Raw genomic sequence first — 22985 nt, 5'->3', positions numbered from 1 at the left:
CCCTCCCGAGGCGCCCCGTCCCAGCGCAGCCACCCCCACAGCGCCCGCGGCCGGGACACCTCATCGCAGCCAACTTCCCCGCCGCCGGCGCGTCCCCCCGCGAGCCCACCGCCGCGGGCGATTGGACGGCGGAGGCGGGGCGGAGCCGGGAGTTCGGCATCGCCCGCGGCCGCCCAGACGCCCGGCGCCACCGGGATTGGCTGCCCGCTCCGCCAGTCATGGGTTGAGCGGCGCCCCGCCCTGCGGGGCCGGCCTGTGGCTGGCTCCGCCCGGCCCGCCGCCTGGCCCCGCCCCCCAAGAGCCGGGTCGGCTTAGCCCTGCGATCTGCCTCATTCGCTGAGCGGGTCCGTGAATTGTCAGCGCGCTCGGGGCGGCTTCTGAGCCTGGGCAGCCGCCGGGCTTGTCGTGCTCCCTCTGAGGTGCTTGCCCGAGCCAATGTGCCCCGGTCCGCTAGGGCGAGAGCAGTCGCTGGTTCGGGACAACTTGGGATTCAGGACCCGCAGCAGGGGCGTCGGTTTGCGATCGGGACTCGGCGAGGAGGGTGAGTGGCCGCGCGCAGGCGAGAGACTTCTCTAGGCGCTGTTCGGCGAGCCGGGGGACTGGACGCGTCCGGGCGCGCGTCGGTCCGTCGGTCCGAGCGTGGCCGCTGTGGGGAGGTCAGGGCTGGGCGGGATTTACTCCTTGCCAGTATCCCCACTCCCGAACTTCTTGTTTCAAAGCGTCGCAACTCGGCCCAGGACGCGGCTCCGCGTCCGCAGGAACTTGGCGTGTTGTGATTGCCATCATTAGCTGGGGCCCGGGACGCGTCCCCCGGCCCTCTGCGGCGGCGACACGGGCGCTGGGGGCGGCCTCCGTGCCCAGTGGTGTAGGGACAGCAGTTCCTAGATGGCTTGCGGACGGGTTCCTGAAAAATTAACCCGCGCCAGAGCCGGTGCGGGGCAATAACCCGGCGGCGTCCCTGTCTGACCCGTGGGCCGAGCAGGCGATCATCGTGTTCTGGGTGGGTCTTAAGCGGTCAGAGAACCTGAGTGAGCAGCCGGGTTCTGTGGCAGGGCTTCAGTGCTTTGCGATTGTTGAAAGGAGTTGACAGCATGGATGTTAAACTTTGTAAAGTAATTACTTTCGATTAGCACCTGAATCTGCATCCTTCATGAGATGCTGGGACCTCCACATCCACCTGCAAGGTGTGTCTGAAGGACTTCGTTAGGACCAGGAGGGAGCTGCTGTCTATCCCAGTGCCCGGAGCCCTGGAGAATCCAAGACTAGACCGGGGAAGGGACCGCCAGGCTGGTCGGTTGGTGTTTGTTTGAGCACCTGTGTGTTTAAGTGATGAAGTTGTGACAGGAACTGACAACAGAGGATTCAAGGTTAAACCTGACACTTGGTTTATGACTCAGTCTGGGATAGATTTTTTTTTTTCTCTCAGTGATAAAGGGTAAAAGCGGCTGGTTTTTCTAAGGGCAGTTACATACATGTAATTTATATTATGTGTGAACTAAATAGAATTCAATAGAGTATTTTCTTGTGATTCTTGTTTGACATGAATGAGAGCTTATTGAGAGTACTAGATAGAGACTTGGGTATAGAAGTTGGGAATATTTTGATCTTTGAAAATATATAAAAACGTTGAGCTATATAGCTATTCATGCATATATATGCGGATGTAGATATGCATGTGTATATGTGTACATATGTGTTTATGTGTGTGTATAAGATTGATAGGTGCATGAAGTAGAAGTATATGGAGGGGGAAACAGCCTTGAACTTCCCCTGGGTGGAGAGATGGACCATCTGATCTGTGTGGGGTATCATGAGTGTGTGTGTAAGCATGTCTGGATCTGCCTGGTCTGTCTGGGTCAGTGTACATCCATGAACTTTACAAGCATTCAGTTCAATACCACTCGGTACAGATTCTGCGTTCCTGTTTTATAGCCCAGCAGCCGCCAGCCGGCCCATCTGTTACAACATAACATGCACACTTCAGCGGGAGCACTAGGGTGGAGCGTGGGTAGGGGGCAACCTTAGTGGAAACAACATGCTACAAACAAAGCCTGCCTCTCAAGTTTTGTTTTCATTCAGTCTGAACTTATGATTTTGGTCAGGAAAGGAGTGTTTGACTCTTCAGAAATGGCAGACTACATTTTGTGAAATAATTATAGCCATGGTTTGGGAGGGGGAGTTTATAGGAGAAAAAAAAATCCCTCTAGAAAAGAAATGTGCTTGTCACATCACCACACAATGCTGGTTTACTGCTTTGCAGTAGCATGTATATCAGAAACTGTTTCCTTTTGCTTTTCAAGAGAATGCATTAAAACTGAATTGTTTTGTGCAAAAAAAAATCCTTAATAGAGGTAAACAAAGCTTTATTGAAGAGGCTATTTAATTTACTAGAGCTAAGACTGCCTTGGTAATTCTAATGAAACTTGTTTTTAGGAATTTATAACTTGAATATAAATTCATATTCAGCCTAATCACTGGTTGCAGTGTTTCACAGTTTATAGTTTAAAAATAATAAAAAACTTTTATCACAAAAATTCTGATGACTAAATGGGTATGGGAGGAGTATAACAGCTTAATAAGTTCCTGCAGCCAAGTGACTGATACTTAAAAAAACTATAAATTCCTTTAATAGCATAATTACTTTTGGTGACAAAATAAAGGCAATATTTTTGAGATGCATAATTGATATTTTTCCCAATAATTTTATGCTCGTAATTACCTTTTAATAATGGTGTTCATTACATGTGGACAGAATAAACTGGAATGGTTCTTAAGAACTCATCACAAGAAGTATTGTTTTCATTTTTATGATACTTAAACATTTGGGGAGAAATATGCAAACCGCTTATCTGTGAATGTCTTTAAATTTTGGCTGGACTACATAATTCTTCTGCCTTGATATGGGTCATCTGAGTCAAGTGGGTTGCTCCTTAGAAATTCAGTTCCTGGGCTGGACTCCACTCTCTCAGATTCCATTCAGAAGTCTGGGCTGGGACTCTGCATTTTTACCAAGCACCCCTAAGTGATTCTGATGCCAGGGATCCCCTCACCATATTTTGAGAAACACTGGAATGGTGTTTATGATATAAAAGACAATTATAGTCTGTGAGTTGGTTTAACAAATAATTGTTGCAAAATTTCCAGGCGGCATTTACCAGCCTTGTGAAATTTATAGGTAACACTTTAACTTTCTGTCCTGACAATGGCACCTTTTATTCTGCGTTCACAAGTGGTTTGGAATCCTCAGCTATCCCTATTCCAGGTTAGCCCCAATTCTAAGGATGACTGTCTAGGGAAGCAAGGTAATTTAAGACCCTGCTCCAGTCTTAGTCCCTCCATTCCCTACTCCAAGTCCAGTGAGTTCCTGGGGTGCTCTGGGTTGATTTTGCCAGTCCTAACTCACATTGTTGGGCATTTCTCTGTGGAGGGTAGAAGGATCCCAATCCTTGGGAGCCATCTTTGCCTCTTCAGAGCTGTTTCCTACTTATCCGAGGTCAAGGATCTCCTTGGGAAGCCATAGCTGGTCTGCCTCTCCATCAGGAGGGTGTCCCAGGCCACACACCCAGATGCCCAGGGAGTCTCATTTTTAGAAAGTCATCTTTGAAGTATTTTGAGTTGTTCAATTAATTGGGTAGATAGATTTTTTCAGCATCACAGAGAGGTTGAGAATTGATTGCCACCTCTCCTTTCAAATCAGTGTGAATTTTGATTTATTAATTATTGTCAATTAGCTTTTTTATTTATAGTTTGATACTGACATTTGGATTCTGTTCTCCCATTTCAGACTGGCATAGTTCTCAATTTAAGACTCCTAGGTAAGGTTTAACTGGGGCTTTGGGGAGAAAAAGGAGGAGGATTGGCAATGGATGTTAGCTCAGAGCCGGTCTTCCTCAGCAAAAAAAACAGGAGGATTAGCACGGATGTTAGCTCAGGACTTATCTTCCTCACAAAAACAAAAACAAAACCAAACCAAACCAAACAAAAAAGACTCCTAGGTAAGGTTTAAAAGAGAAAGGATCTATCAGAAGTTGTTGCCCTTCCCTCTTTCTACCATCCAAGTACCTAAAAAGCCAAATGACTTCTCAGAGGTCAGAGGTGCCCGGAATATTTACTTCCCTGATGACAAAAGGATATGAATAGGCTGGGACACTGAACTTGGATTGTTCCAGGCCACTGGATCATTACTGGGACTTTTATGGAGCAATTTCTGTTGTAAGGAGCACTTGGCAGGCATGTTTATAGGTCACTTATCTTAACAATCCTTTGAGTACGATGATTTTTTCCCACTTTGTTACAGATGAGCAAACAGCATCCACAAAAGGATAATAATATTTAGATCCTCTTTCGTATTTAAAGATGACACCAATAACTGAGAAGTTTGCCTTGCGTTTTGAATTGTTTTTATTTATCGTTGTGGTGATCTGATAGGGTTATGCTTAGTCATTCATATCACGTACAATTTTTTTTACCTCTTTCTTCAAACGTTTTTTATATTGAATGCAACCTTGGAATAGTTTACTTTATAAAGTTAACCACCATATATGATTCACCGTCGGTTCAATGACCCTGACCTTAACCAGCGAGCCTTGACCCAGAATGGCAAATAATTTGCTAAAGGTCATAGAGCACAAAGGCAGCAAAGCCTATATGTAGAATTCTTTGAGCTAATATTTTAGACCTGTTCTGTTTGCCTATTGAGTCTTGTTATGCTGCTAATAATGTTTTTATGCTGGCAAAATAGAGTTGCTTATATTTCCTTTGCCCAATGTTTGCATGATTTGGATGGACCTAGAAAATTTTAAAAGCCTAAGGTATAATCACAGCCCCCCTGATTATACATGGGACTTATTTGTGCCTAGTAACTACAGTAGAATGCTACTTTTCTTGAAACTGGGCCATAGGTCATTGCAAGCTTCTAAGCAGCAATTCTTACTCTTTTTTTTTTTTTTTTTGTCCATGGCGTACTTTTGGCAAAAAGAATTTGACAAATTTTTCTTTTCAAGTTTTTGACCCTTCTTTCCTTGTTCTTAATCCATGATGAAATCTACTTATAAAAAATTTACTTTTCAAGTCAGTCTGCCCTTTTAACATCTCCTCATACTTAAATTTTAGCCATTTTGACTATTTCTCCTCCAAACTGCCTTCTCAAGCTCCTACCTTCAATTTAGTTTTTTGGGCCTGGTAATATCCTCTACTATAGAGCAGTTACTGAAGTTTTACTCTAGCTTTACGAATTTAACTATAACAATAGTAAGAAAAAAGAAAAAGAAGAAGAAGAATATTAAAGTCAAGTTGATAAGTGTTTCATAGTAGATATTCCCAGCCTATAGTTTCTGTGGGAAATTTAAGATCCAGATGAATGAAGTGACAGATGCACTCATCTGTGGCCTTACAGACGGTCTGCTGATACAAGTTGAGAAATATAACTGAAGACAGCATCCTGGGTTACAGAAGAAAAACAAATGTTAAGCTCTGAGAAAAGAACTGGCAAGAAGTGAAGGGTCAGGGGTGGGATGGGATGGGGAGAGTGATGGGAAAGAAATACCTCCTGTAAAATGCCAGACAGGTTGGTAAGAAATTTATGGAGGTGCTGATGGTTTGGGGTTTATTGGCGGCATTGATTTTGTTTTATATTGTCTTCACAACCTGCTCACCTTGCTTTCTTTAAATAATTTATTATTGTAGCAGGCCTTCCTCTGGTTAGTTTCTTTTTTTATAACTTTTTCCTTCTCATCTCTGGGTCTGATCAGAGGCATGTATAATAGTGTGGCTGCTCTACTTAGGAAAATCCGTGATCAGTATCGCTACATTATAAACCCATGGCTGTTCTGTTCTATCTTGCAGTGTTTTCTTCCCTGTTATATTAATTCAGTATCTATGTTTTAAACAAAATTTTATTAATCTTTGCACAATGAGACTTCTGGGCTTATTCTTCTTGGCTGGAACTATCTTTTGAGTAATCCATCATCAGACCACCATTGATCTAATGATGTATTTATTGCTCACTATTGCAGCACTGGCAAGAAACCCGGTATGGTTCTAAAAATTTGATTAAAAAGAAATCAAGTTTTTGTAAGACGTAGCCATCCAATTATGTTAGCAGCTGCCAAGTATATTTTATGCTAAAATATACACACATATTTCAAGTGAGCAAAATGTGATCTTTTCAAAAGCTTTTAAAACTTTTTGCCGTGAAATAAGCAGAATAAGAAGATGCCTCGTAATTAGAAAAATTATGAGTGCACTCCACACCTTAGCCAAAGATAAGGTATAGTATTTTTAAGATTATTCCCCAGATACTAAAATGGATAGATTTATCTTTTCAATGGACAATAATAAAAACAGTGGTGATAAGAACTAACTCCCAGTCTTTGAATGATCTTCCAGATAATCATTACAAATCAAAATGAACTGAAATTAATTAACAAATAGTAATCAAGTACCTATCATGGGAAGCACCTCTTCTCTGCCTAGCTAACTCAAAGTGCAGTTCCGGTATTAGTGCCTTTGGGTAGCTCTTCTAAGTCCCTCTTTGGCTTGATGTGTATTGCCGACAAAGCCCTTATCTCCAGTAATCTCCCACTTCCGACAGGGAGCCCCTTGAGGGTAGGGACCACACCTTTCATCTTTAGCTTCTCAAGCAAGGCTATTCAAGAAATAGTTGGTAGGGGCACTAGAAGCTGCAAAGAATTTCAGGTAAACACTTGGCAAGGCTTTAAAAGGATATGCACAAAGGTATTCACCAAAAGTTTGAATGGTAGCCGTAGCTGAATCCTAGTGCCAGACTTTTGGCTTTAGCACCAATCTCAGCACTTCATGGAGCTGTCATCCATTCCTGCCCCCTCCATCTTCAGAGTCCCTCTGCTTCATTCCTGCCTTGCCTCCTCTCACTATCTCCTGTGGTTTCTTCTTCAAGAATGTCTCCAGGGCCGGCCCCGTGGCTTAGCGGTTAAGTGCGCGCTCCATTGCTGGTGGCCCGGGTTCGGATCCCGGGCGCGCACCGACGCACCGCTTCTCCGGCCGTGCTGAGGCTGCGTCCCACATATAGCAACTAGAAGGCTGTGCAACTGTGACATACAACTATCTACTGGGGCTTTGGGGGAAAAAAAATAAATAAAGAAACAAAACAAAACAAAAAACAAAAAAGAAATGTATTAAAAAAAAAAAAAAAGAATGTCTCCAACTCCCACCTTAGTCTAGGCCATCTCCCCTCATTTCTTTTTTGTTCCCGTACTTTGTCATATCTTGAAAAGGCAGCTGACTCACGGGCCCCACTTTGAGACTTGGGACAGTCTCACTCTCATGTCTGTCGAAGTCTCAGATGGCTTGGTTCCTTGCGCCGTCCAGTGCAGGTGGCTGGCTAGCTTTGGCCGTGGGAGGGTTGGGGGCCTTGGAGGAACAAGTTGGTACTGGGCCTAGAGGCTGCTGATAGCCAGAGCTCAGCATGGGGTAAGTTGATATTTGTAAGAGAAGATTTTTTTTTTTAAATAATCTCAGCAGATTTTTATCTCAGAGACTAATTTTTATAATGTTTTTCATTTATAAATCTCCTTTTGTTCAGGAAGTGCCCCCCTACATAGTCGTGTTTATGAGGTAGTCTGATGGCTTAGGTAAGCACTAGTTCTTACATCAGAGCTGGGTTACTGAGGTCGTGTACAGACCATGTGCCCATGTGGAGTTTATAGATCAGCCAAATTAGGCATAACTGCCTCAGGTCAGGGCCATTAGGATAGCCCTTTTATGTTAGATCTTAACGGGCTTTAAAAGACTGCAAGAGATCAAGGACCCCGATTTTCTGTCTCATCTGGGAAATTAAGCCTCACTTAACATAGGTGCTTTCTTCTCATACCTGCCAAGAAAATATCATGAGAAAATTGAGTGATTACATCTAAAAGTTGTTTAGATGTTCAAGGCAAGAGAGAAGATGAGCAACCCTAGATTAGGTGATGGATTTAAACACTGGTTTCTTTAGGAACTTGTAAGTCAGGAGCACTTGCCCCTGCATATCCCAGGGCTTCTGCTTTCACCAAGGAGCTGGGGCCTGGGAGGACTCGAGGGAGGCTCAGGTGAGGAGTAGAGGCAGACGTCTGTGGAACACATCGCTCAGCCCCTTCCCTGCAACCTGGTGGTGCCTAGCTTTGGCATTTTCTCAGATCTGCTTTTCAGCGTCTCAAACACCAAATCTGCTTCCTCTTACACTTTGAGAATATCTTACACAAACAGAGATTCTCACAGTCAGTTAATTCTTATCCTTTACCTTCTAAGTTTTCCTAATTTCAACTTCTCTCTTTCATTTAACCTCACCTTCCAGTAGTGTTTTCCTTTCTTTAACATTCTCTTTCCCTTTGGTTCGGGTAAGAACTCTACTTTGTAAAAGTTCTGTTATAATCAGTGTTACCGTTAATCTTATCCCTGTGGGAGTAATTGCATTTTTGACCATTTTCGAAGGACTTTCCTAGAGCATTCCAGTGTCTTTCTGATGCTAAGAAAAAGATCCCAATAATGTGGCTTCTCCTCTCTGGGATGTTATAGGCTTTGACAGCCTTATGCAGTGTAAAAGTAATGAGCCTCACACAACCTCACTGTTCACCAGCCTTACCCATACTTGCCAGTGACACCTTATTACCTGCCTAATCACTCTTACCACCTCCTGCTCATTTTTTTTTTTTTTTTGGTAGGGAAGATTAACCCTGAGCTAACATCTGTTGCCAATCCTCCTCTTTTTGCTGAGGAAGATTGGCCCTGGGCTAACATCCATGCCCATCTTCCTCTACTTTATATGTGGGATTCCTGCCACAGCATGGCTTGATAAGCAGTGCGTAGGTCTGTGCCCAGGATCCCAACCTGTGAACCTGGGCCGCCGAAGCGGAGCGCACAAACTTAACCACTATGCCACCAGGCCGGCCCCTCCTGCTCATCGTTTATATTATTAAAAAACAAGATCAGCTCTTTCTCAACTCTATCTTCGAGGTAGCGGCAGCAGTGGCCTTAATTCACTCCTGACATGCAGCTCTTTGTCTGTGCCCAGGAGGTATACACCTTCAAGGGGCCCAGCCAAGAGAACCCACAGATCAAGGCTCATGTAGCCTTGCCAGAGGGCATTGCTTCAGAAGATCCAGTCGTGCTCCTGGCAGGCACTCCCCTAGAGGATGAGGTGCCCTAGGCTGGTGTAGGGTGGAGGCTGTGACCACTCTGGAAGTATCTGGCCACATGCTTGGAGGTAAAGTTCCCTGGCCCATGCTGGGAAAGTAAGAGGTCAGACTCCGAAGGTGGCCAAATAGGAGAAAAAGAAGAAGAAGACAGGCCACGCCAAGCAGTGTATGCAGTACAGCCTGCACTTTGTCAATGTTGTGTCGACCCTTGGCAAGAAGAAGGGCCCCAATGCCAACTCTTAAGTCCTTTGTAATCCTGTCTTTCTCTAATAAAGCCACTTAGCCCAGCGGAAAAAAAAAGGAAAAAAAACAAGATCACAAGGCTCTCCTAGCAAGACATATTCATTACAACCAAGGAGAGGAAGCTTGCTACAAAAACCAAAACAGGTGTCCACAGAATGGGCAAAAGAAGGATGGGGCTCCCCTGATTTGTTTAAAAACAGGACACATGGACTGAAGCGCCACTTAATTTTTTACTTATTTTACTTAATTTTTATTTCTAGTTTCAGGTTGCTTTTCCTGATCTACTTCCTTACATTGTGTTGTTTCTAATCACGCCAGATATTTTTCCACCACTCTCCTGCCCCTGACTGCATCACATAGTTAGAGCCCATCTGCACATTGAAGGAATTTCCATTTCACTGCAGATTCGTAATGAAGACATTAAGTAGAATCCTGATAGTGACCCTTTCCAGAGCTAAGGCACCATTTACTATTCTGTTTTAATTATAGTCTCTTAGCAAATTTTCACCAGTTATAATGTTCACCCTGTTTTCTAAGTAACGTTTCTCAAATACTGTACAAATTATGAAATCTGTGTGCATTACATTTTCTGCTCTCCATTATGTGCTAAATTTATAATTCCACAATTTTCTTGTAGGAAAAATGCTTATTAGACTGGAATGGTTAATTTGGTTTCAAGCCATACTGCTTTTTTGCTTATTGTGAACCATTAGACATTTATGTAACCTTTTACTGTACTTCATTCCCAACCCCCACCAGCAGCTCCCCAAGCAATAATCCCACTCCATCCTTCCCCTCCACAGTCAATTATCTTCCATACGTATTTTTTAAGATGGATATTTTATTTTACTGGTCCCTAATATTTTCAATTTTAAAGTAACTCTACATAGCTGAAAAAAAACCAGCCAGTGTCCTTTGATGATCATATTTACCCCTTCCTTTTCAGGCAGGTCTGCCTCCTGACTACAAATCACAATTTTGCACCTGTTCTCTAGGTTGCTTCTGCCCCTTAATCCTCTTGTCCAGTGGAGTGTGAAGCTGCTTCTGCTTCCTTAACATCTTGCCTGTGCCTGGGATCTGTGCTAGTCCTACGTGGTCTCTATTGAAATTCATGTAATTGGATAAGGGTTCAGAATTGTTAGCCTTATGGAAAAAAAGACCAATGAAAGGTTTACTTCATTTAGGTTTGGGGGGAAAAACAGATGTCTCAGGCAGGCGAGAGGTGAAAGTCAAAGTTTTTAAACAGACGAGGAAAGCCAGACTCAGGGACCATTCGGTACCAGCTACCCATGCCAAAGTACCATCTTCCTGTTGTGATTTCCAAAGTGTTTTTCCCTTGGGCTTTTCTGGGTGACTATCCTAGTGTTGTAAATTAAAATGCTGTATCATCCCATATCCAGAATTGTTGGAGTTCACTGAGCCAGAGTCAGAAGTCCTAGTTCCATGCCTAGACCTTCCCAGAGACAAAGAAATGAGTGATATTGCCACATGGAAACGTCCATGTGGAGGTAATGTGGTACCCCACCTAGGAGACCTTCTGCACAAAACATAAGCCCCCAACTTAAATATTATCTCATGTGAGAAGTAGGGCAGATGGCAGGATTGATTAATTTAGTGGCACAATGGCATCATCAAGGATACAGGTTCCTTTCATCTCTCTGCCTCTGTTGTCCTCAGGGACCGGTTCACTCTAAGGCTGGTTCTTTTCTTGTTTGCAAGATGGCAGCAGTCATTCAGATGTCACTTGTGGGCATGTCAATATCTAGATCACAGAGAATGGATCCTCCCTTCCTGGGTCTCCTTTTGAAGAGTATGAAAACGTTACTAAGAAGAATCCGAGAAGACCTTTCTTCTCTCATTGATCAGAACAGGATCACAAGGCCATCTCTAAATCAGTCTCTAGAGAGAGGATCGCCATCACTGCCTGAGGGAGAAAGGAGGTGAATTTGAACAAAATCAGGATTCTGTTAGTAAGAAAGAAGTATGCATGTGGGAGTGAGGGGGCAATAGATGTTGGCAGGCAGTTGTAAGTATCTGCTACACATTGTGACTTGGAAAGTAACCGTGAACTTCCCCTTATGACTGCCATTTAGTTGGTAGCTACCATGAACTGCTACACATTTCTGGATACAAAATGGCAAGGCTAGGGTGACAGAGAAAGAAAAGCCACAATGCAGACTAATTAAGGACAGAGAAATGAGCCAAGATCAATAATTATTCTGATTAGAACTACAATAAACCCTAATGAATTTGAATGCACTAATTTATGTCTATTTATACTCAATAAATATATGATCTTTATTGAATAAAAAAGATTAAAATAATTTGCTTATTTCTCAATAATTCTATATTTCTGATGTGTTATTTTGCAGTATAGGCCTATTTGAATATATAAAATTTTTTATTAACTTTATTTACATATCATAGCATTAACAATAATGATAATTACTGATGATTGTAACTGGCCATAATGATAATTACTGATGATTGTAACTGGCCATAATGATAATTACTGATGATTGTAACTGGTCATTATTTATTGAGCCCTCTTTTATAAATTATGAATTTAGCATCCAAGAGGAGCTAGTAATTTGCTTAGGTCACATAGCTACTGAGTGATTACGCTGGAATTTAGACTCAGGTTCATCTGCTCCTGTCTTTTCCCTGCTCTCCATGGCTTCCCTTTGCCTTGGAAGACAGTCCCAAGACTATTGCAGGGCCTTAACTGATGGGCCCTGCCCATCTCTGTGACCTCATCTCTGTGATCTCATTACTTACTCTCTTTCCCTCGCTCAATTTTCCAACCACACTAGCCCCCTTGTTGTTTGTCTGGTGAGCCAGTCTCACTCCCACCTCTGACCTTTTGCATCTGTTCTTCCCTCTGCTTGGATCACACATCCTCGGTTCCTGTGGCTACATCCTTTCCATTCAGGGCTCCTCTTCACAGGCACCTCTCAGGACTATGTCATCTAATCTGTTTAGGAGACATCCCCCACCCAGTTCTTTGTTTCTTCCTCCTTTTTGTTTCCTTTATGGTACTTGGCACAGTCTTATATAATTTACCTCTTTGTCTACTTGTTTTTGTCTGTCTCCCCCACTAGAATATAGGTTCCATAAGGGCAGAGACCCTGTCTGTATTTGTAAAATGAATGAACAATCAAGTGAGTACGTTAATGAAGAAATGAACATTTAGCAGTTCTGACCTCGAATGATCCATAGTCAGTCTTTATCTCCTACACTAGCGGTAGAGTAAGATGCCAATAGTCATTTGAGCTGACTACATACACCTCAGATTATTTTCTATAAAGTTTAAAAACTAACAAAACCTGCTTTTCTTTCTCTCTCTCTTTGAGGATAAAATAAGATATAGATATCAGGGGCCGTTAGGGTGGTGTAGCGGTTAAGTTCACGTGCACCGCTTCAGCGGGCCGGGGTTTGCCACTTCAGATCCTAGGTGCAGACCTACACACGGCTCATCAAGCCATGCTGAGGCGGCATCCCACGTAAAGCAACTAGAAGAATGTACAGCTATGACATACAACCATCCACTGTGGCTTTGGGGAGAAAAAAGGAAAAAAGGAAGAAGGTGGGCAACAGATGTTAGCTCAGGGCCAATCTTCCTCAAAAGAAAATTAAAAAATCCCCCTTTCTTAAAAAAAAAAAAAAAAGATATAGATATCAAAGTTCTTTGGAGAAAAGATAGACTTACTACAGTAGTATTACATAAGAGGTCAAGAGAACGTGGTATAAGAGGGAAATTTGAGTAATTCTCTTTAGTTTTTATGTTGATTATAGTTTTAAGGATGCCAACTCCTTTAATTGGGCATAAACCCTTAAAAAATGAAGGTATACATATAAGGCTAAATCATAAATTGGGAGAATTATAATTGCACGATAATTTGCAGTGGCAAATTCACTTAAGGTAAAATTGTTTTCTCTGCTTACCCATAATTTTTCATTTGAACTCATGTATCTACTGAAATGATTTATTCTTAGAACTGTGTTCTTAATTATTCTGAGGTAATTATGAAGGTGCAAATTGAAAAATAGCTTTACCTCACGTATTAATTTGGAAGAGATTAACAGAAATGAAGCAGATTGCCTTTCTCCAAAGTCCCTTTCCTCTGTCTTTCAGCTCAGGACTTTCTCCACCAAAATACATGCTTTTGTGTTTTTTCTTCCCCTGTCCTTCTGTGGGCTGCTGTGTCATTTGCTAGATATGTTGTGAGCCATTATTTTCTGAGGCTTGCAATGTGACTTTACAACTCAACTAAATAAATCATCATTTCAACTTTGACAAGAACTTCACATTCCCCTCCTACCTCCTCATCTTCCCCTGATCTTTCCCCAGGTGACCTGGCAAGCTAAGGCTTCTCTCTCTGTGCAAAGTATCAGTCTAAACCCACTTGACACTGTTTTCTGCCTTTGGGGCTCCCACTATCACAAAAACCTGTTGAGTCGCTTACTATGAAATATACTCCTCAGCTAAACTCCTTCTATCAGATTTCCAAAAGTGGATCTAAATTTTATGGTCAGTAGAATACATCTGTATTTGAGAGTAATTTTTAATCTAGTTCTTCCAGATTGTTTTTATGTTTTGTATCAGAGTCAAGTCAGAAAAAACTGAAGGGGGAAGAAAGGAAAGATGTTTTTGTTTGTTTTTATATCTTTTTTTCAGTTATTTTATTGAGCTCATAATGGTTTATAACATTGTATAATTTCAGGTGTACATTATTATTTATCAGTTTCTGTTTAGACTGCATCGTGCTCACCACCAGTAGTCTAATTTTTTTTGTGTGTGTGTGTGAGGAAGATCAGCCCTCAGCTAACATCCGATGCTGATCCTCGTCTTTTTTGCCGAGGAACATTGGCCCTGAGCTAACGTCTGTGCCCATCTTCCTCTACTTTATATGGGACGCCGCCACAGCATGGCGTGACAAGCACTGCATCGGTGCACGCCCGGGATCTGAACCCGCGAACCGTGGGCTACTGAAGCAGAGTGCACTCACTTAACCACTTGTATCACCAGGCCGGCCCCACCAGTAGTCTAATTTTTATCCATCACCATATATATGTGCCCCTTTACCCTTTTTGCCTACTCCCCAACCCCCTTCTCCTCTGGTAACCACTAATCTGTTCTCTTTGTCCATGGGTTTGTTTATGGGAAGAGGATGTTTTGATGTTGTTCACATTGTACTTTCTTCCCATGTATCCTGGTGGGGTACTTTCTTTCTCACTTTATAACCTGTATATTTGGGTGTATAATTGAGTAAGAGCACGTCAAGATCCGGGTGACAATGAGATCGGTAATTAAAGGACTGGGTCAACATGTCATTATTAAGTTAGACAGGTGCACAGTCTATATAAGCTCTTAAGAGCTTTCCTTTGACAGAGTAGTTTTCATATACAGTACATTGGCTCTTTTTGGCTCAATAAAGGCTTTCTTTTTTTTTTGCTTTCTAAGCTGTGTGGGAGGGAAACAGCATGAGGTTATAGAAAATGTATAGCAAAAGCAGTAGCAATGAGAAGGAATCCATAGTGGGTACACACACATTGCTGGAATATTTCCCAAGTACTTGGAGGGGTGGCAGTGAGGCTTCTTTGGCAGAGGCAGAGTAGAACATGTGCTTTTCCGTGTGTGAACACTGCGCTTTGAAAAGTCCTTTATGATTCACAAAAGCAGCTGCTTTCTAGCTGGCATAGCCACAGAGTTGTGGAAATTCACTTAAATAGGTACATTGCAGACTCCTGACATCTGTTTTGGAGATTTGGTTGAGTGTTGGGAATTTGCTAATTCACAAGTGGCGTGGGACAAGTGTACTTCATTAGAGTGTGGAACCCATTGTTCATTTCTTCAGGGTTTGTGGATCAAAGCTAACAAGACTTAAAATTTTGAACAGTCGTTTGCTGTTACATACGTACGTACATAAACTTGCAATGACGGCTTTCTTCTTAATTTTGAAAACTGGGTATGACAGTTTTATTTTGCCTAGTAAATCAACTTTCCTGAGTTCATGTCAGACATATTTTGTCGTATGGGAAGGCTCTCTTGCTAGGTATTCGTAATCTTATTGTGCATTGCTTTTTGGTAAGTTTTTTAGTTTTGCCCATAGTTTTACCTAACAACTCCTGTGGCTCTGTCTTTTTGGAAACTTCTATTCCATTTCTAAGTGTTAGTTTTTGTCTATTCTTTTATCATCATTAGTAAGTTATTTTCACTTTTCTGAAGATTTCAAACCTAAATGATATGAGCAGTGTTGTTTCCTATCACTTTGAACAAAAGTCGTTTGTGTCCAGTTCTTCAAACAAGATAAGTAACTAGGACGTGATTCTTTCACGTTTTGCTAGTTAGTTTTCAATTTATTAGATACTAATATAATGTAGCATTTTCACATGTTGCTTAAAAAAAAAAAAGGTAAAAGCTTTGTTTTTAATGGGTCATAACTATTATTATGTTTCTAAATGACAAAGCAAAAAAAAAATTACCACAAAGCAAGATTAGTGTGGATATCTTGAACTGGAAATCGTTTGAAATGTTTCATGGCTACACTTTGTGCTAAATATAAAAATAATTGTGTTTCCCATGTGTGAGCATCAAAAGCCCCAGTTGGAAAATCACATGGTATAGCAAGTAGGTCACTATTGATGGTAGAACATGAGACAGGAAATGTCACAGCTAAGATTAGAGGCCCAAGCAATATGTCTCGCCATGCTTGCTGCATTGTTCGTCTGAAGAAGTGCAAGGACTCAACAGGGTATAACTAACTTTAGCCCAATTTGAAAGTGTTAGCAAGGATAGCCTTTTAATCTGTCATTCTCATTTGTTTCTAGATAACTCACTTTCCGAGTTTGGCACAGTGATTGAACTGCTTGGGTTTGCACATTGGCAGACCTCTGAATACCGATTAAAATGGCAGCCTTTATGTACTAAAAGTATAAATGGGAAGCAATAATCAGCTATATACAGTTATAACTATAGCTATAGATTTACCTGGTGTTTGAAATCGCTAACAAGGAACAAGCAACCAGTTAAAAGTGAGTTCTCTTAAAATCTCATTTATCTTCATATTTGAAGGTGAGGTGGTATAAAATATGGGGTAAAAGTATACTTTTAGGGAATCCAGTCACCTTTTCCTTTTCTTTTTTGGACAATATAAGAAAGATTTATTATTTGTAAGTGGGAATTTTCTCCACAGAAGGTACATAATTTTTGTATACATTTGCATATTCTAATTTTTGAATAAAAGGCTAGGAAAAAAAGCAGTGCTGTCCTGTGTCTGCCCCAATGAAAGATGATACCTTATTTGAGGGGCCAGACCAAGATGGATCCTTGGCTTCTGAGAGAAGCCAGCCCTCATGCTAGATGAAGCAGTTGAACACAAGCCCAGAGGGCCGGCAGTTCTTTGGCTGAGAAGATGGAGGCATGCCGAGATGATTGAATTCAAATCCGTCATTAGAGCACCGAGCATTTGTTCGCTTCCAGCACAGAGTCCTTCACAGAAGTATCCCGGCTTGTGGATTCCGTGTACTCTGCATAGATAGTTTTATTGCTTGAATCTCAGAGGCCTTCCTAGGCTCCCATTTTCAAAGGTCATTGATGCAGATTAATACACTCTACTTTGAACTAGGATTATTTCATGCAGTTACAACTTTCAAGAGGGGAGGTGAGTGGTGTGGAGGCTCAATGGAAAAGTGTTTTGACAGTGTTTTTAGTCTTTATTCCTTTTCCAGCTTAAACACAGAGCCTAGATTTTTATACCTGTTGGGCAAAAAGGGATGGTATGTTGGAAAAGGGGTTGGAAGCCCAGCTCTCACAGACATCCCTCTGGAATGAAAATTCTGGGAGTGGTTTCCAATTGGCAATAAGAGGTCTGTTGGCTTCTGACTGGAGAAAACACAAATGATGTGGCAGTTGTGCCTGGGTGCGCCATTACGTATGCCTGGTTCTGGCCCGTCGTGAAGCAAGCTGGTTGTGAGCTATAGAGTTAGCTCATTTTCTGGGCCTCTGTCAGAGAGTGTCAGTTGACAGAGGTTGGTGCGAATATTCTGGAAAATATATAGGAGTATCTGAAATAGATCTTTGCTTTGAAAAATCTCTTTTCTAGTTTCAAGAATGTATGAATAACTGATAAATATTTAAATCTTTATGGGCCTCGTGGAAATCCTTACCACCTTATGAAATTGGTTATCTAATGTTGGTTACTGCTTGAGATTTCTCTTTGATGTCACTGTAAATGACGAGATGGCCAGGTCCCCCATTATGCTTTGACCCCAGTCAGAACCCTGAGCCTGGTCCTGGCTCTGCCTCTGACTAGAGGTGGATGTAGAGTGAGTCCCCAGGCTCCTTTCTGGGCCTTATGTTCCTCTCTGGGAAGGGAACAAAAAACTGGATCATTTCTGTGGATTTGTTCTGATGTTCACACTATGTGATTCTATTCATCTTTTAAGCCTGTTTATTTTTCCCTTTTGTAGGGAAAAAAATATAAAATTTTCTAGTTGGCAACTTTTAATTGCAAGGGCAGTACTCGCCAGGTTACTAGTTGGCTGTTTAAGGTTCTATTTGGGCTGTTTCTTTTACCTGTCATTTATGGAAGAGCTCAAATACAATTTGTCTGATCACAGATTCTAAGCAAGAGTAACCAGTAGGCTTCATACTTCAATGCAAGAAGAAGCAAGACTTTTGAGGGGTAGGGGAGGGACGGGGTGGTTGGGATTGGTGGGGTGTGGATGGTCTAGTTTCATGGGAAAATAAAGAGGGAATCCAGTATGCAAACATGTAACAGGAACCCAGTCAGGATTTACAGAGTTAATAACCTCTGTCCCTTCATATGGGGAATACAATACCAGTACTTATGAACCTGTGTGGAAGGAAGTGGCACAAATGAAAACATAATTTATAAGAGCCATCTTTTCACTTTCCAAAAAGCCTAATGGAAAGGGTATTATGATGTTAAGTGAGATACAAGTAACCCTTTATTATCTTTAGTCTCATAATATTGGTGGAATCGCTAAAATACAGAGAACAACCTACATTAGATTCTTTTTCTTGGTGTCTTTCTTTTTTTTAACAAAACTTTTTTCCAAAGAAATGCCGCATGGCATCTGTATTCTATACACCTCCCTTTCCTCAAACACAGACATAGCCAATCAACTTAATTTCCCAAGGGTGAATTATTCTTGGCTTTTGTGAAGGACTCTGGTTGTGCGAGTGCTTCACCTCTGACAGGAATTGGAGGCTTTGGAATCTCCTTAGGATGTCTGGAAGAACAAGAGAAAAGCTAGTTTCCATGGAGGTAATTTGATTGGACAAATTCTGGAGATCATATTTTGGTCCTGTCTTTCTTTATTTTAAAACCTACGCGGGGCTGGCCCCATGGCGTAGCAGTTAAGTGCTCACGCTCTGCTGCTGGTGGCCCCGGGTTTGGATCCTGGGCGCGCACCGAGGGACCGCTTGTCAGGCCATGCTGTGGCGGTGTCCCACATAAAGTGGAGGAAGACAGGCACGGATGTTAGCCCAGGGCCAGTCTTCCTCAGCAAAAAGAGGAGGATTGGCATGGATGTTAGCTCAGGGCTGATCTTCCTCACGAAAAAAAAAATAAAAATAAAAATGAATTAAAAAAAAAAAAACCTACCTATGTTGTTGTAAGTTAGTGCCTTAAGAGATTTTACTTATGTGTAACCAGATCTTGCCGCTATACAAATAATTTCTCCTAAATATTTATGACTGTCCTTTCAGACTCTTGAAATAGGCTTTGGTCACTGGACTGGGTTGTCTGGCTGCTGCTTGGCTACTGGCTTTGTTACCACTGGCTGCAGCCGAGCTCACTGGGCTTCCTGAGCTCCGGCCCCTCAGCATGGCAACTGTAGAAAAGCATGTTCAAAGAAAATAATCCAGGTGATAAAAGACTCTAAATTTAGAAAACTTTTCCCTTCCACATAATAGAGTACAATTTGTTTCTTCTTCCCACACAAAATAGAGCTGTCCAGAAGAACAACCATGAAAACACATGACCCTGTCACATCCCTCCTTCTTGCAGCTGTCAAGGGTTCCAAGTGAAGTTTGTGTATGCTGAATAATTTTCCTTTGAGACACATCACAATCACACATTTTAATGTTTGTTGAGGCTGAAAACTGCCAGTCCATTTAAGGGGTATGTGAATGTAGGCTAATGAGGAGATAGAGACTTGTCGACCTTACCCAGTTCTTCTGGATGGATTCAACCAGACTCTCTTCTAGATGACAGCAGGAGAAAACTCACCCAGGTAACCTGTCTTCATTTCTCACTCAGTGGGCTTTTGGATGGCGGGTTTCTTCGGAGCTACCAGGAAACATAAGTTTGGGGATTATCCAGGAGTTCTTTGAGCAGTCAGACAATGAGAGCCAGTGACCTTCTAGCAGAACATCCATTAATTTTTAATTTTTGAGTTGGAAATGGCACTAGAGTTTATCTAGACTAGAGTTTCCAAAGTGGAGTTTGCAAGATAAATCATTGGAACGTGGGAAGAAAATACTAGAACTCCTAATCGTTTTTTTATACCCCAAAAATAAGAAAAATTAAGTTTTACTAACATGTAATATGTGAGCTGACATTTGCACCCTCCCCTTTTCTTGAGGTCAAAAGGCACATGTTCTGAGGGAGGAGTGAATTTCCCTCAACGTGCGAGGGTTGACACTGGTTCCCTCACTTGTCTACAGCACACTGCATTGCATTTGTCTGTGTCCAGTTAAGTTAATTTGAAGAATATTAATTCATTTCAATTAAACTAGCCCTCAACAAAAAACAAAGTAAATAGCTTAAAAAGATTCTGGCAAAAACAAAAACAAAATATGGATTGAAGATATCACTCACTGTGCAAGCTAGCACGGGGAACAATATGAAAATGGAAGAGTTGACACTTTCTTCTGGGACAAGCTCTCTGTTAACCAAGTTGTGAGTTAAAAACAATAACAGTACAATCAGTTCTAATCAGAAGTTAGCCCCCAAATCTCAAAACTATCGAGATGACTGAAATATAGATTTACATCTACTGTCGTTAAGAACGAAATATATTGGAAGTGTATACTTTTCCTTGAGAAATTTTCTAATGGTAATATGAAGGTACCATGATTGGAAAAACATGGAGAATAACCTTTGCAATTTTTTAACCAATGTTTAGATTCACCTATTAATTTTTACAAAATTTCACGAAACTAAACGGTGTCTTGAAGCCTATTTTGAAGTTTTTACTTATATGCAAAAGTAAAAGAGCTACATATCTTTAGGAAATACTTGTTCTTCCTCCTAATATAAGACAAGATGATGATGTGTTGAAAACTGTCTATATAAAATGAGTTTCTTTGTTAGAAAATGCTATCGAAAGTATTATTGAAGATATTACTGAAACCTTAAAGAAACACATACTGTATCAGAACAAGTTATGGAGAGCAAAAGACTTGTTTTACAAATTGGATGTTAGATCTAACCTATTGTATTTGTTCATTTCTTTTCACCAATGAAATACACTAATTGCTTCTTTCTGGTGAGATTCATTCACAATCTTTATGAAAAAAACCGAGTAGTGTTTCCTCTTAAGCAGCAGCAGCTGTTTCTTAGAGAAGGATTCTAGAGTAAGGTTACAAGAGATAAATTCATTCACTGCATCATTTGTATTCAGCCAAGATGTTGAAGCCAGAGGTACATAAATGCTGCAGGATATTACTTTGTAGTTAATTTTATAAAAACAAACCTTTAATATACAGTATAGTAGAAGCCATACAATATTTCGTATTAAGTTGAGAAGGGACCATGAAAATCTTTGTACCTCATGGAGGTTTGCTGGTTATCTTGTTGAAAAATACCTAATTAAGAGCTGTCAGACTTACAGATAAATTATATTCATTTTTCTTTTTATAAAAAGGAAAGGGTTCCATATCTTGTTAACCATTTCTGTGATAATAAGCAACTTCAGTAGTGTGCTACCTAGAGGTCATTTTTTTAAAAAATGAAGCATAACTAATTTGTCCTTTCAAGATCAAGGTGTCATTTTAAGAAAAAGAAAATAACTGAATCTTATAGAAACTCTTATTATAGAACGAACATTGTGAAAAACGGGGTTTGGAAATGTTTACATTGTGTGTGATTTTATTGCTTAAAACAATGACAGCCATTAAAACCCAGCTATGTACAGTATTGTAATTTATGTACAATAAATTGAACTTAGAACTAGACTTTCAAATTAACATATCACAAATAATTAAATCTAGATTTTTTCAAACGAAGCATATTCAATCACATTGCTCTCGATAAAATAATGATTATTTAGTAAAATAAAAAGAATTTGTACTCTTGGATATAAAGAAAATAAATATTTAAAGTATTGTTTATTTCATATTCACCTTGTACTTTTGTTATTTTGATGTTTGTTTTATAATGTACCTATTATAGTACATGCGTACATATCTAGAACATGAGCATGGCATGCATGTTCAAAAGATTTTTAGTTTTGGGATTTGTGATCCAATAGTTTTGGAGACTACTGCTCTAGCTAAAGATCTTAAACTTTTGGGGGTAGGGAACAGTCACAGATTCTTTGAGACAATAAAAGATATGTACCCTCTTCACTGCCAATAAAATTTTGCCCAGAATTTCGGGGCCATCACAAAGCCACTGATGCCTGTTGTCATGGACTCCATTAAACTCCCTGGATGAGGACACAAATGCCCTAAGGAATTATATGACTTACCCAGAGTCGCACAATGACAAAATCTGATCTTTCAATCAAGACTTCCTGAGCATATGTCATTCCAGGCTTTGGTCTGGTTGCTGAAGACGCAAACATGAGGATGGAACTCTATCTGGGCCCCCAGGGACTTCACAAGTTCATCGGGGACTCCATTGTGCAACAAATAATCATAATACAATTTGTGTTTAGGAGAAACTTGTTTATTTAACTGGCGTTAAATGACACCAACTGTGGGAGGGCATTATGCTGAACTCCATAGGAAACACAGAGAGGGGTAAGGCAACCCTTGTAGAGAATCAAGTTCCAATTACTTGCTTCAGCTTCCAGTGCATTTTCTAAGGCACCTTTTATATTGCTGAACCACGAGGTGCTCCTCATTGGGTTTTGCAGCTCTGTTCCTTCGTGTACTAACTGATGATGTACAGGAAAGGGAGGTGAGGCAGAGGGTCATACTCCTTCCTATTTCTAAGCAACCCAAAGCTCTTTCTTTGGGTTTATGTGCACTTCATTGCCTGTGGAGTAGAGAACTGAATTCTTAGATAAATTGGCGAATGGAAGAAAACAGGGAGTAATAAAGGAGGTATGGAATTTTATAAGCTTCATGATCTCCTTCCCCAAAGGCCTGAATCTATGTAATGAGGTAGTAGAACAAATTCCTGCCGAGTCTGAATTTATTCCTATAAAAAAAGGAATGATAGGAATAAAGTAAATGTAAATTTTTTTTCTGCCTAGGTCATTAGTTGGTAATATTCTTGAAGGTGATATAGTTTTTCCTACAAATGTTAGGCTCTGTGTAGGGGCTAAAAATAAACAGAGCAGCACAGGGAAATAGGCAAGCATTATTGATCTGTGTCAGGGCCATTTCCA

General features: G+C 41.0%; 1 protein-coding gene and 1 pseudogene across 1 annotated transcript in view; both read left to right on the top strand.

The window, feature by feature from the left end:
- Nucleotides 1-353: 353 nt before the first annotated feature.
- MARCHF3 (membrane associated ring-CH-type finger 3) overlaps nt 354-22985 on the top strand; it is a 142998-nt gene continuing 120366 nt past the window's right edge. The window contains exon 1 of the mRNA XM_058539705.1: nt 354-541. The gene's annotated coding sequence lies outside the window, so the exon portion shown is untranslated. The remainder of the gene's footprint in view (nt 542-22985) is intronic.
- Nucleotides 9005-9431, top strand: LOC131404717 (ubiquitin-like FUBI-ribosomal protein eS30 fusion protein; annotated as a pseudogene).

The sequence above is a fragment of the Diceros bicornis genome, chromosome 1, assembly GCF_020826845.1.
Source record: "Diceros bicornis minor isolate mBicDic1 chromosome 1, mDicBic1.mat.cur, whole genome shotgun sequence".
In the NCBI taxonomy this organism is placed as follows: domain Eukaryota; kingdom Metazoa; phylum Chordata; class Mammalia; order Perissodactyla; family Rhinocerotidae; genus Diceros; species Diceros bicornis.
The sequence above is the reverse complement of the archived record's forward strand: the minus strand, read 5'-3'. Positions and strand labels throughout refer to the sequence as shown.